Source organism: Triturus cristatus, chromosome 7, assembly GCF_964204655.1.
Source record: "Triturus cristatus chromosome 7, aTriCri1.1, whole genome shotgun sequence".
Classification (NCBI taxonomy): Eukaryota; Metazoa; Chordata; class Amphibia; order Caudata; family Salamandridae; genus Triturus; species Triturus cristatus.
In genome coordinates, this window is record NC_140590.1 from 119,658,398 (window position 1) to 119,670,408 (window position 12,011).

Sequence of the window (12,011 nt, forward strand, 5' to 3'; positions counted from 1 at the left end):
GAAAGCCCTGCTGAATCTGTGGTCAGAAGTCCATTTTGAAGCCACCATCAATTGGGTAGAGACTACATCTGATCCTTAGTCCCCAGCATTTGGTGTGTGGCAAACTAGGAAGAAGCGCACAAATTTAACATGAGCACCCTGCCACTGACAGAAATCTGACTTATTGCCCACTTCATGTGTCAAAATTGTGGAGTCGCAAGGTTGCCTCAGAGGCATTCCCAAGTAGGTTACTTTTCATTGATAGCCAACACGGTAGGAATGATGAAGGTTGTAACTTGGGCCACTGGGCTTGACACAGTCGGTACGCTTGTCCAATGTGTGTGATACAGGGGCAAGGACTCGCAGATTAGACTACTGGGCGTGATACAGATGGTATGCATCACACCTGGATGTGATATATGTCCAGCACCTTGATCTTTTTGTTTAGTCTAAAAGGGTTTTCTCAGTGCTACCAGTTTCTCAGCACTGTTGGTATCCGAAAGGAGTGGACCACTGGGCATGATACAGATGGTAAACATGACCCCTGGGAGTGATATAGGGTGAAATTCAGACATTAGGGAAAATCTGGACCTTGGAGATTAGGTGCAGCCTATGCTTGGTCAGGGAGGGCCTGTGGTTGTCAAGTTGTTCATTGTTTCTGTGCAAATTGATAGTGACAGACTACCAGGCTCACTTAGTTCCATGTAGGCCTGGGCAGTAAGTTTCTTTCCGCTCGTGGAATTTGCGATATTTTGAAATTTTTGCGTTCTGCGGAGAGCGCGAAAATGCCAAATCTTTCGCAACCTGCCGCGAAACTGAAGTATTTTTCGTGTTCGCTCTTTAAAAATGCATTCTCGCGCATGCGGTCGCGACTTACCGGGTCCCTGTGTTCACCAACGAGTTTTCCTATCCGTTCGCACGCGCCACAGATGTTGGATTGTTGGTAGCCAGTCGCGCTATCCCGCGAGAGTTTGCGATCGTGAACACGTCATTGCGATCGCGAACAGGAAATAAGCATCACGAGCAAGATGGCCACGCCCATTAGCGACAGCACGGGAAAGTTGGAGATATATTTCCCCACGAGCATGCAAAAACACATCGCGAACGGGCGGGAAAAGCAATCTCCGCATCTTCGCAAAAGTTTTGCATGCTCGCGGAGATTTTGCGCAATTTCGCGATAATTTGCGAAAGTCAATTTTGCAAATTCTGCCCACCCTTAGTCCTGTGTACTGCGCAAAGCCTCCCCTTGTCATCAGATAGCATGCACTAAGGAGTGGGCTAAGGTATTTTTTGACAAAGTTATGATTAAATCTCTCTCAGTTTTTTCTCTTTCTTCATTTTTATTATTAATTGATCCATTATTAATGTGCTGTTGCTGGTAAATTGTTGCAATTGGAAGTCTTGTCTTGTGTTGTGTTTTGGTAATGACTTATGAAGGCGCCATACATTTTTACAATCGTTTTTCCGTACCTGCTGTTTTTCTGCTGAATTCACATGTTTTTAACTGAAATGAAATGAAATACAGCCCACAGCTACCTCTGGAGAGGTGTCCCGGCGCTGGGGGCACTGAGGAAGATTAAGCGAGCTATTGTCCAGAGTCACATGGTGCTGGGCTAACCACCGCCGGCACCGGGGATCAATCCATAAACCCAATGGTCCGGAGTCAGGCACCCTGGCCGCTGCGCCACACCTCTTCCACAACCATTTCACTTTCTTTCAAGTTGTGATCCTTCAAGTGCATTTTTCGTGTGTGTTTAATGTCTATCCTAATGCAGCTGTGTAAATCGTAATGAGCTCATATAAATGGTTGAAAGCAGTAATCCTTGTGTATTTGATTCCCCAATGATCGGAGTAGAAGCTAATTTTAATTGATCCAGAGAAGCTAGATTGTATCAGTCACATAAAAAAGTTCCCAGCTATCATGAAATCTTCTCAAAACACATGCAAACTTGATTCCCCACACAGATCAAAAAACTTTGCAAGTATTGCCACAAATGGCATGCATAAACTAAGCCACACCCGTTCCCCTGTCCAGAAGGGGCAAGTTTCGACACCAACATAATTGAACACAAGATAGCACACATTGGGCCAAATATGTAGGACAAAAGAAGACCAAGAGAGAGGCACCGCACCAAGTTCTGACCGGAACGAAAAAGGGATTATCCCAGAACTTGCAGCCGATTTATGGGAATAAATATTTGTTTCCCCTTGATTTCCCTGATGCAATATATTTTGTCTAGTACTATGCTACATAATAAGTATTGCTGTTAATATTAAAAAAGCCTTGAGAAAGCCATGGTCCAAGTGACCGCAAAAAGGGCGAAACACGGCTGTCGAATGTCTAGAAATAATCCCTGTAACACTCTGGAGATTGATGGAAATTCATGAATCAAGAATAAATATGAAGAATAAAAGTAAAAAATAAATACCAATTGGAATCTCGAAGTTTCTTTGTTATAAGTATGCTAACATTCAGTAAGTAGGAGTACGTTCCCACATGTTTTCCTAACTATTTATAATAGAGGTCATTAATGTCCAGTACCTCGAGTCAACATCCTCCTGTCATTTTTAAGAATACTCAATAATACCCAGGAAGAGAATCTTTGGACCTTACATCCTACATAGAACTGCTAGAACAATGTGCCTTCTTTGAGGAGGCCAAGACCGACAATCCTATCCTGGAGCCTGCAAGCAAGAGCTGCACTCTCCGAGGCCTGCCACCCCCACATTAGGTTATACCAATCCACCGGTTGACTGAAAAACAAGCTACCAGATCTAGAAGAGGGAGACCAACAGTCCACCAGGCCACCAGGCCCAGGCAAACTCAGCATCACCCAAGTCCAGTGGGTTTGTGGGCAAATTCCTACTCCGACAAAAAGACCTAGCTCAGAACGGAGGAGACAACCCAGGTGGGAGTTAGAGGAGAGATGTGAATTAAGATTGGAGAAAGAGAGAGCTCTCTCCCTGGAAACTTAATGAGAGAGCAGAGCTGCAGCCCTCTGACTGAGGAGAACAGGCAATGTATAAAGCACCATCCAGACAGGAGCCTCAGGCAGAAGGAAAGCTTCTGCCTGGGGCCTAAGCCTCACCAGATTGTCAGCGTAGGAGAGAAGCTGACTAGGTGACAAGGGATCAAGGTAGCCTGATACAGACTCAAGACATAGAAAAAGCAACATGGCACCTTTACGTGCTCATGAGGAAAGCTGCAAAAAAGTGTCAGCTGCTGTGCCTGATTGCGCAGCATATTCAAACTGAAGCCACAAAAGATCATGACCAGGAAGGAAGGCTAGACCTTTGTGCAACATTTTTGCCACCTACTTGCCCACTGGATCACCTATGATAGGGCCGGCCAAAGGGAGGATCCTTCGGACCACAGGACTTGGCTATAGCTAAGGACTGTATCTGTCATGGAGGGGAGATCCCAAGTGCAACTTCCCTTACATGCAGGATCGCCAAAGGAAATTGGAGCGCTACATTAGAGAGAAACTCCCGGTATTGCCTTAAGCTAAAATGTGCCCACTGCTGCAGAAGGGCATGTCAGGGACCATCTTTGTGCCTTAGATAAGGAACGACACAGAACTGAATTGCTGCCATTGATGGATGGGGTGGAGAAGTGGATCTCATGCTTTGGGAAAAACACAGCAGGGATAGACTTAGCAATAGGCGATGTCAAAAGTCTGCTAAGCAGTCTCATTGCTGAGCAAATTAACACAAGCCTGCTTAATAGCAGTCTCGCTGACAAACACTGAGCATGACAGAGCTGCATACAATTTATAATGACAACCAATAAGGATGCCCCTGAGTGAGATATTCTCCAATCGCCCAGATATAGGAGGATTGATGGCAGAAAGTTTGAGGCCTTGGGAGACCATAATTGACTTTCTAGACGGAATGAGGTTACAATGGGGATAAGAGTCAGCCAGTCAGAAATACTTTATTCAGTAGTTAATAACCATAAAAGTACAAAATACATAAAACACAATTTAAAAACCTTAATGTTAAAAACATTGAATAATCAATAATCATTAACAACCCATATTTAAACAATTCATTTCTTTTAAAAACAGTTTCGATAATACAATCAGTCTCATAAATACTTACAAGAAACATACAAAATATTTAAGTTTAACACCTTAAATCTGGTTGATTGCCTAAAATATTTCATTAAGTGCAGAAAGTTTTATCCCTACGCCTAAAGGCACCCGCCAAAATAACTTGCCACCTTCGTGAGTTCAATTCCCGTGCTACCGAACTTTGTCTCAGCTTTTTTCTGTTACCCACTACCATTGTATGAGATTCTGTAAAATTGGTCACAATATCTGAAGGAATCATTTTATTACCAACTCTGGGTATATCACTACAGGCGACACTAAATGTGGGTTCTAGTTGGTTAATATAAAGGGTGAAAAGCAGGTTCCCCTGCCTGACTCCCCTTTTAATCTCCACTGCAGGTGACAAACTACTGTCCTCACCATACCTAATGTAGGTTGTGAGATGTGTATGAAGAGTATGTAGGAATGCCACTGAATCATAGTCTACCTCTATTTTAATGAGCATGGGCCATAATGTTACTCTATTTCATCGGTTGAAGGCTGCAGTAAGATCCATGAAAGCCATATAGATATTCCCCTGTTTGGCAATTCTGTACTTGCCAATAATGATAATATTTTTTTTTTTTTAGTTTTATATAGCGCAAACTAGACCCGAGGATATCAGGTATCAGGTATCAGAGCGATTTACATGAGCACCAGTTTTGTTACAGATGGACACATTAATTTTTGGTAGCCACGGTGAGATTAAGTGATTTGCCCAGAATCACAGGGTGTTGAGCGTCGCTGCCGAGATTCGAACCCGGTTCGCCTGCTTAGAGGTCGACTGCTCTAGCCGTAAGGCTACATCCTCTTCCCTAATATTGAACTCTCATTCATACACTGGTCCAATGTCTCCAGACCCTTATTAAAGCCATACTGGAGATCCTAGATTATCACATGCTCATCTAACCAATAAGTCAGTCTAATTAGTACAGCTCTCCCCATGATTCTAACTGCAGATGATAGCAGGGACATGGGCCGGTAGCAGATGGTGTTGTCCATATCCCCCTTTTTAAATATTAGGACAATAACCGATTTTAACCCCTTCGGTGCTCATGACGAGCTGGGCTCGTCATGGCACACAGTCGCCGTGTGCTCATGACGAGCCCAGCTCGTCATGACACCCACCCACGGGGGAAGCGCTGGCGCTCCCCCCGTGGGCGGCCGATCGGGTTTTTTTCCTAGGGAAGGCAGGGGAAGACCTTCCCCTGCCTCCCCTTGACCCCCCTCGCGTCATCAATGACATCAGCACGCGAGGCCCGCTGACGTCATTGAGGGATCCCTTGGATCACCGACGTGCAGGAAGCCATTTGCTTCGGTGATCTAAGAGGTTAGTTTTGGGACTGGGAACGGAGGATTTAAACGAAAGAGACATCGAGGGAAAGGAAAGGTTTTCCTTTCCCTCGATGCCTCTTTTGTGCATTCCTGCTGCACGATCGTGCGATCGTGCAGCAGGAATGCCCACTAGCCCCAGGGATTTTTTTATTTTTTTTAATTTGGTCATTGTTTTGGTTGGGGGAGCGGCCCCTTGGGAAAGAGTCGCTTCCCCTGTTGGGGGCAAATGTTTTGGCTTCGGTTGCCATCCTGGGGGGGCAGAATGTATTTTTTCACCCAAAAATCGGCCCACTTTGCCAATGTGCAGGGGAGTGACCCCTTAGGCAAGGGTCGCTCCCCTTTTAGGATGCCTACATTTTTGCTTTATTTGGGGCAGATTTACATTTTAAAAAACTGTATTCGGCCCACTGGGTGTAGAGTGGATTGTGAACATTGTTTGTCTATACAGTTTTTTAAGTTGTTTATGGATGATGTATTTTTGGGTGAGATTGTTGAGCAGACTAATTTGTATGCTGAACAGTTTTTGAGGGACAACAGTGACAAACTTAGGCCCCTCTCTAGAGCTACCCGGTGGACTCCCACAAATTTGGAAGAGATGAAGAAGTTTTTGGGTTTGACTTTATTGATGGGTTTGCTAAGGAAGCCGTCCATGGCTTCATATTGGTCTACCAGTCCCTTGATGGCAACGGCCATATTTCCTGCAGTTATGACTCGTGATCGGTATTTGCTTTTGCTACGGATGCTGCATTTTGTTGATAATTCTTTGGCGTTGCCACGAGATCACCCTGACTGTGACCGTCTTTTTAAGATTCGGCCTGTTCTTGATCACTTTGTAGATCGATTTTCAGAGATCTATACTCTAGGGAAAGAAGTATCTAGCAAGAGGGCACGCTAGTGAGGCACCATTTTTACTGGGAGACCTGGGGAAACGCTGGGTGGTGGGAAATTTGTGTCAGTCCGGTGATGCCACAACTTTCCCACACAAAAATGTGTGAACATTTTTATTTTTTCAGCTAAAATTGAGGTTTGCAGGGGATTCTGGGTAAGGAAATGTTGGGGGATCCAGGCAAGCCAGACCTCCCTGGAAGCCCCCGGGTGTCTAGTTTTCAGAAATGTGTGGTTTTGGTAGGTGTCCATAGATGGCCGCCGAGCACAGGGCCAAAAACCCAGGTGACCCCCCTTGCAAAACCAGGTGGTTGTCCGGTCCCCACAATTCTTACCTTACTGTGTGGAGAGATCCCACAGGGATGACAAGGACAACCCCCTCCTGGACCCTTTTCCTCCTGGAAGGACCGAGTGCACTAACCAGGACAGAGAGGGAGCTGGGGGAGGCTGCCACGAAGCAGGTGAGGGTGGTGTGTCGGGATGGGGCGTCTCTCGTGAACAACCGGGGTCTTGGGTCGGGCGCGAATCCCACCTAATCAGGACAGAGAGGAGAGGGGTAAGCGCAGTTCCAGGAAAGGGAATGAAAACAGAGGCACAGGTACGCAAACACTAACCCCCTGGTTATCGCTCACTGCAAGTGTTACCTGAAGGTGGCGCTCCTGCGCAGGAAAGATGAGACAAGTCGGCAAGCGCTTCAAGGTGGGAGGCGAGAGAGGGCCTCAGCGTGGCGGAAGCATACGCTCCTGCGCTGTATGCTAGGGGTACCAGGAATCGGTCCATGGGGGGAAGCTCGTGGGTGACCTGGCGTGGCAGCGCACCTGTGCTAGTGAAGGAGGGGCAAAGTAAGGGCGACTCTGTGCCGTCGCACGAGTCGTGGTGCTCAAGGGGGAAGCGCACCGGCGCTAGTGAAGGAGGGGCAAAGTAAGGGCGACTCCGTGCCGTCGCACGAGTCGTGGGGAAGCAAGGAAGATAGCGCTCCTGCGCTGCAAGAGGGAACAGAAAAGGCGATGGAGACTCTACCCGAGTCTCGGTGAACAGCAGCTGTAGGCGCCCATGCGCGGTCCAGACGGAAGGTCTGGTTGCTGTTAGAGCCTTCGCTACGCTCCTGCGTATCCGGCGAAGCTCCGTGGATGAATCCGAAGCACCGGCGTGGGCGTCCGTCGGCTTAAAGTACACAATCCGCCGGAAGCGTGGAACGGCCAATGACAGTGGCAGAGTCGATCACAGCCACTAGACCGCTACTCGGTGAGAAACCAGTATAGAGGAGGAGTCTCGTCCCGTGGAAGGCCTCGCTTCCGGCCGTCGGGAGCGAGGAAGCGGACGAGATCATGACAGTGGTTTTGAGCTAGTCAATTTTGATGTCGCCTCACTACGTTTTGGGCCCTTGTCTGTCGCGAGTACTTGGGCCTCCCACACAATTGAGGCACCATTTTTACCGGGAGACATGGGGGAACGCTGGGTGGTGGTAAATTTGTGTGAGCCCGATGATGCCACTACTTTTCCACACAAAGATGTCTGAAAAATGTGATTTTTTCAGCTAAAGTTGAGGTTTGCAGGGGATTCTGGGTAAGGAAACGTTGGGGGATCTACGCAAGCCATACCTCCCAGGAAGCCCACGGGTGTCTAGTTTTCAGAAATGTATGAGTTTGGAAGGTTTCCCCAGGTGCCGGCAGAGCTAGGGTTCACAAACTACAGCTAGGCACTTTGCCAAAATAGGGTCATTTTACACTGCGAAATTGAGGTGTGACCACATTGTGTTTTGCGCCATTTCCTGTTGCGGGCACTAGGCCGACCCACACAAGTGAGGTACCATTTTTCTCTTAAGACTTTGGGGAACGCGGGGTCGGTAGAAATTTGTGGATCCACGCAGATTCTGGAACTATACACCACAGAAATATGGGGAAAATGTGTTTTTTTGTGAATATTTTTAGGTTTGCAAGCGATTCTGGGTAACAGACCCTGGTGGGAGGCAGTCAAGTCACGCCATCCTGGATTCCCCTGGGTGTCTAGTTTTGAAAAATTTATAGTTTTTCTAGGTTTCCCAAGGTGCCCTAGTGCTAGGGTTCAAAAACTACAGATAGGCACTTTGCCAATATAGGGTCATTTTTCACTGCGAAATTGAGGTGTGACCATGTTGCGTTTTGCGCCGTTTCCTGTCGCGGGCACTAGGCCGACCCGCACAAGTGAGGTACCATTTTTCTCGGAAGACTTTGGGGAACGCAGGGTAGGTGGAAATGTGCGGATCCACGCAGATTCCAGAACTTTCCACCACAGAAATGTGGGGAAAAAGTGTTTTCTTGGACAAATTTTTAGGTTTGCAAGGGATTCTGGGTCACAGAACCTGGTGGGAGGCAGTCAAGTTACCCCATCCTGAATTCCCCTGGGTGTCAAGTTTTAAAAAATGTATAGGTTTGCTAGGTTTCCCAAGGTGCCCGCAGAGCTAGGGTTCAAAAACTACAGCTAGGCACTTTGCCAAAAAAAGGGTCATTTTTCACTGCGAAATTGAGGTGTGACCACGTTGCGTTTTGCACCGTTTCCTGTCGCGGGCTCTAGGCCGACCCGCACAAGTGAGGTACCATTTTTCTCGGAAGACTTTGGGGAACGCGGGGTAGGTGGAAAATTGTGGATCCACGCAGATTCCAGAACTTTCCACCACAGAAATGTGGGGAATTTGTGTTTTTTTTTTTTACAATTTTTTAGGTTTGCAAGGGATTCTGGGTAACAAAACCTGGTGGGAGGCAGTCAAGTCTCCCCATCCTGGATTACCCTCGGTGTCTAGTTTTCAAAAATATATAGGTTTGCTAGGTTTCCCTAGGTCCCGGCAGACCTATGGTTAAAAAACGACAGCTAGGCACTTTGCCAAAAAAGGGTCATTTTTCACTGGGAAATTGAGGTGTGCCCACGTTGCGTTTTGCACCGTTTCCTGTCGTGGGCACTATGCCTACCCACACAAGTGAGGTACCATTTTTATTGGGAGAGTCAGGGTAATTCAGATTTGTAAAGCAGCTGTTATTACCTATTGATTTTTGATACATGTCTGCCTTCCAAATGATAGACTTTGTGTAAAATGAAGTCATTTTGAAAAATGACCAATAATTCTCATGCTAGTATGAGTATTCCCAATTTCGAAAATGTGCAAATATCTACTGTTTCTAAACTCTATAATTTATTCCCATTTCAGAAATACATAGGTGCCTTTCATACCGATTTTTCCATGCATACATTTTCCCACAATAATTGCTATATACCCGGAACATAATAAATAATCATTGCAAATTGCAACTCAGTTTTTGACTCTGGGTTCGTCGGGTTCTTGGTGAACCTACAAGCCCTATATATCCCCACAACCAGGAAGGTCCAGCGGATGTAACGGTATATTGCTTTCAAAGAGCTGTCATAATTAGAAAAAGTTACAGGTAAAAATGTTGACACAAAAGGCTGTTTTTTTCAACTAATTTTCAATTTTTCCTATATTTAACTGTTTGTTTCTATAAAGAAACCTTGATGGATCTACAAAAATTACCCCTTGCTGAATTCAGAATTTTATTTACTTTTCTCAAATGTATAGCTTTCCAGGATCCATTATTGCTTTCACACCCATTTCTACCATTAACTGAAAGGAGGTTGAAAGCACAAAAAATAGCAAAAATAGGCTATGTCCCAGAAAAATGCCAAAACTGTGTAAAAAATGTTGGTTTTCTGACAAAAGTCTGTCATTCCCTAAAGGCTGGCAAAATTGTGATTTCAGCCCCATAAACCCTTTTTTGATACCATTTGCAGAGAAAAGCCCAGACACTTTCATTTGCAGCCCATTCTTCCCCCCCAAAAAATGTTGCTGTATTTTGGCTAATTTCTAGGACCCCTCCAGGGGAATCCACAAACCCTGGGTACCTTTACAATCCCCATGATGTTGGAAGAAATGGACGCACATTTGGCATGGATACCTTATGTGGTCAAAAGGTTACAGGGGCCTAAGCGCGCACTACCCCAAATAGCCCAAAAAAGGCTTAGCACAGGGGGGGGGGGGAAGGCCTAGCAGTGAAGGGGTTAACTAGGCATCGGGAAAACTTTCTCTACATGCAATGTTAAAAACCTGAGATAATATTTTAGCCCATTTTGATGGGTCAGCCATATACAAATCCACTGAGACATTATCTACTTCAGGAGTTTTACACCCACCTAAGGCCATTATAGCTTCATTGGCCTGCTCTTTAGTAAAGGTTAGCCGCTGGTCATTTCCATCTAGCTCCCACTCCAGCTCTTCACCCTCAACCCTCACCTCCCTAAATATCTCTTCAAAGCACCTATGAATAGAAGGTGAGGTGTGTCCCTTTTGTCCTCCAACAATAAGGGCGTATATATTGCGGATCTATCCAGTTGTTTGGCTGAATTACCTTTCTTTATTCAACTGACTAGGAAGATAAGATAGATGTTGTTGATCACGGTCTGATAAGACCCTATGAAATGAGGCATTGGGGTGAAACATTGACATAAAAGTCAGCAGTTGTTTGCTAAATGGATTTAGATCCAAAGGCAATCATTAAGTTTAAACTTGTAATCTGTGTAAATAATGAACACACATGAGTGTGTGTATATTTTGTTGATCACTTTTTATTTTGTCCTAGCAGCCTCACTCCTGAACCTTGCTCCACCAACACTCTCACTAATGTCTGCATACATCAAGGGGAATACAATTCATTTTGAATTGAAAATGCCACTCTGATTTCTTTAAATGTTATGAACCTGTTATTGAATGAGACCGACAAAGACATCCTTCTAGTTCATACATTGTATCCTGGCTCTGGCTTTGAGCATAAAGAGTTGGTCCTGATTAAGGATATTTAACCATGTGTTTGGCCCACATCCTAACAAACTGATTTCAAATAATGAATCTAATGTCATCATGGACACAAACTAATCCTTGATTTCCTAACTGCATCAAGTTCAAGAATCCTTTAACATGACGGTATGCCTATATCAAATATTCCCTTTCTTAGGATTCCACTAAAGCATCATTATAATACTTTTGCAGCTAGCTGATTAGGCTATACCAAAAGTGTACACCTCGGGGCATGCAACCAGAAGAATCCAGAGAGCAGTTCTTAGCTGAAATCAAGTCATACATTTCATCTGCATTGCAATCTCCTAGTGGCAGCTGGTGACTAAACATATATGGTTCGATTCACAAAGGTAAACTTACACTTTGTGTAAATTTAGGGACAACTTTATCAAGGTTTTGTGTCACCCTTGCACCACACAAGACAATGCAAAACCTGGAATGAGATTTACTATGCCACGCACAGGGACAATGCGTGGCATAGTAAATTTGGACAACGCAAGGCAGAGCATGTCACTGCCCCAGGAAAGGCGTTACATGGGTGGGCCGTAAATATTCCCATGCATCCACCCATATATTTCCATATTTACCTACACTGGTAGATCTGGGAATGCATCAGAATTGTATGCCTTTCCAGGGGAGGACCTAGGAGGGGATATGCATTTATTTTTCCCTGTTGTTTCCTCTTTCTAGGGGTGCTGCATCCTGCATCCATCAGCACACTTAGAAAGGGGAATATACCTCTAACCATGGCTCTAAGATGCCCCTTCTGACACAAACAAAAATTATGCCTGTAACACAGGCACTCTTACACCATGGCCCAAGGGTGCCTGCTTTGGCACTAGGCTGCATATTTTGCACCAGTGCAGGCAGAGGACAGAAAT

General features: G+C 45.4%; 1 protein-coding gene across 2 annotated transcripts in view; it reads right to left on the bottom strand.

Annotated features, from left to right (window-relative positions):
- The window catches only part of LOC146808988 (sialic acid-binding Ig-like lectin 13), a 492,860-nt gene that overhangs the window by 13,850 nt on the left and 466,999 nt on the right, over window positions 1-12,011 (bottom strand). The gene's annotated exons all lie outside the window — the stretch shown is intronic.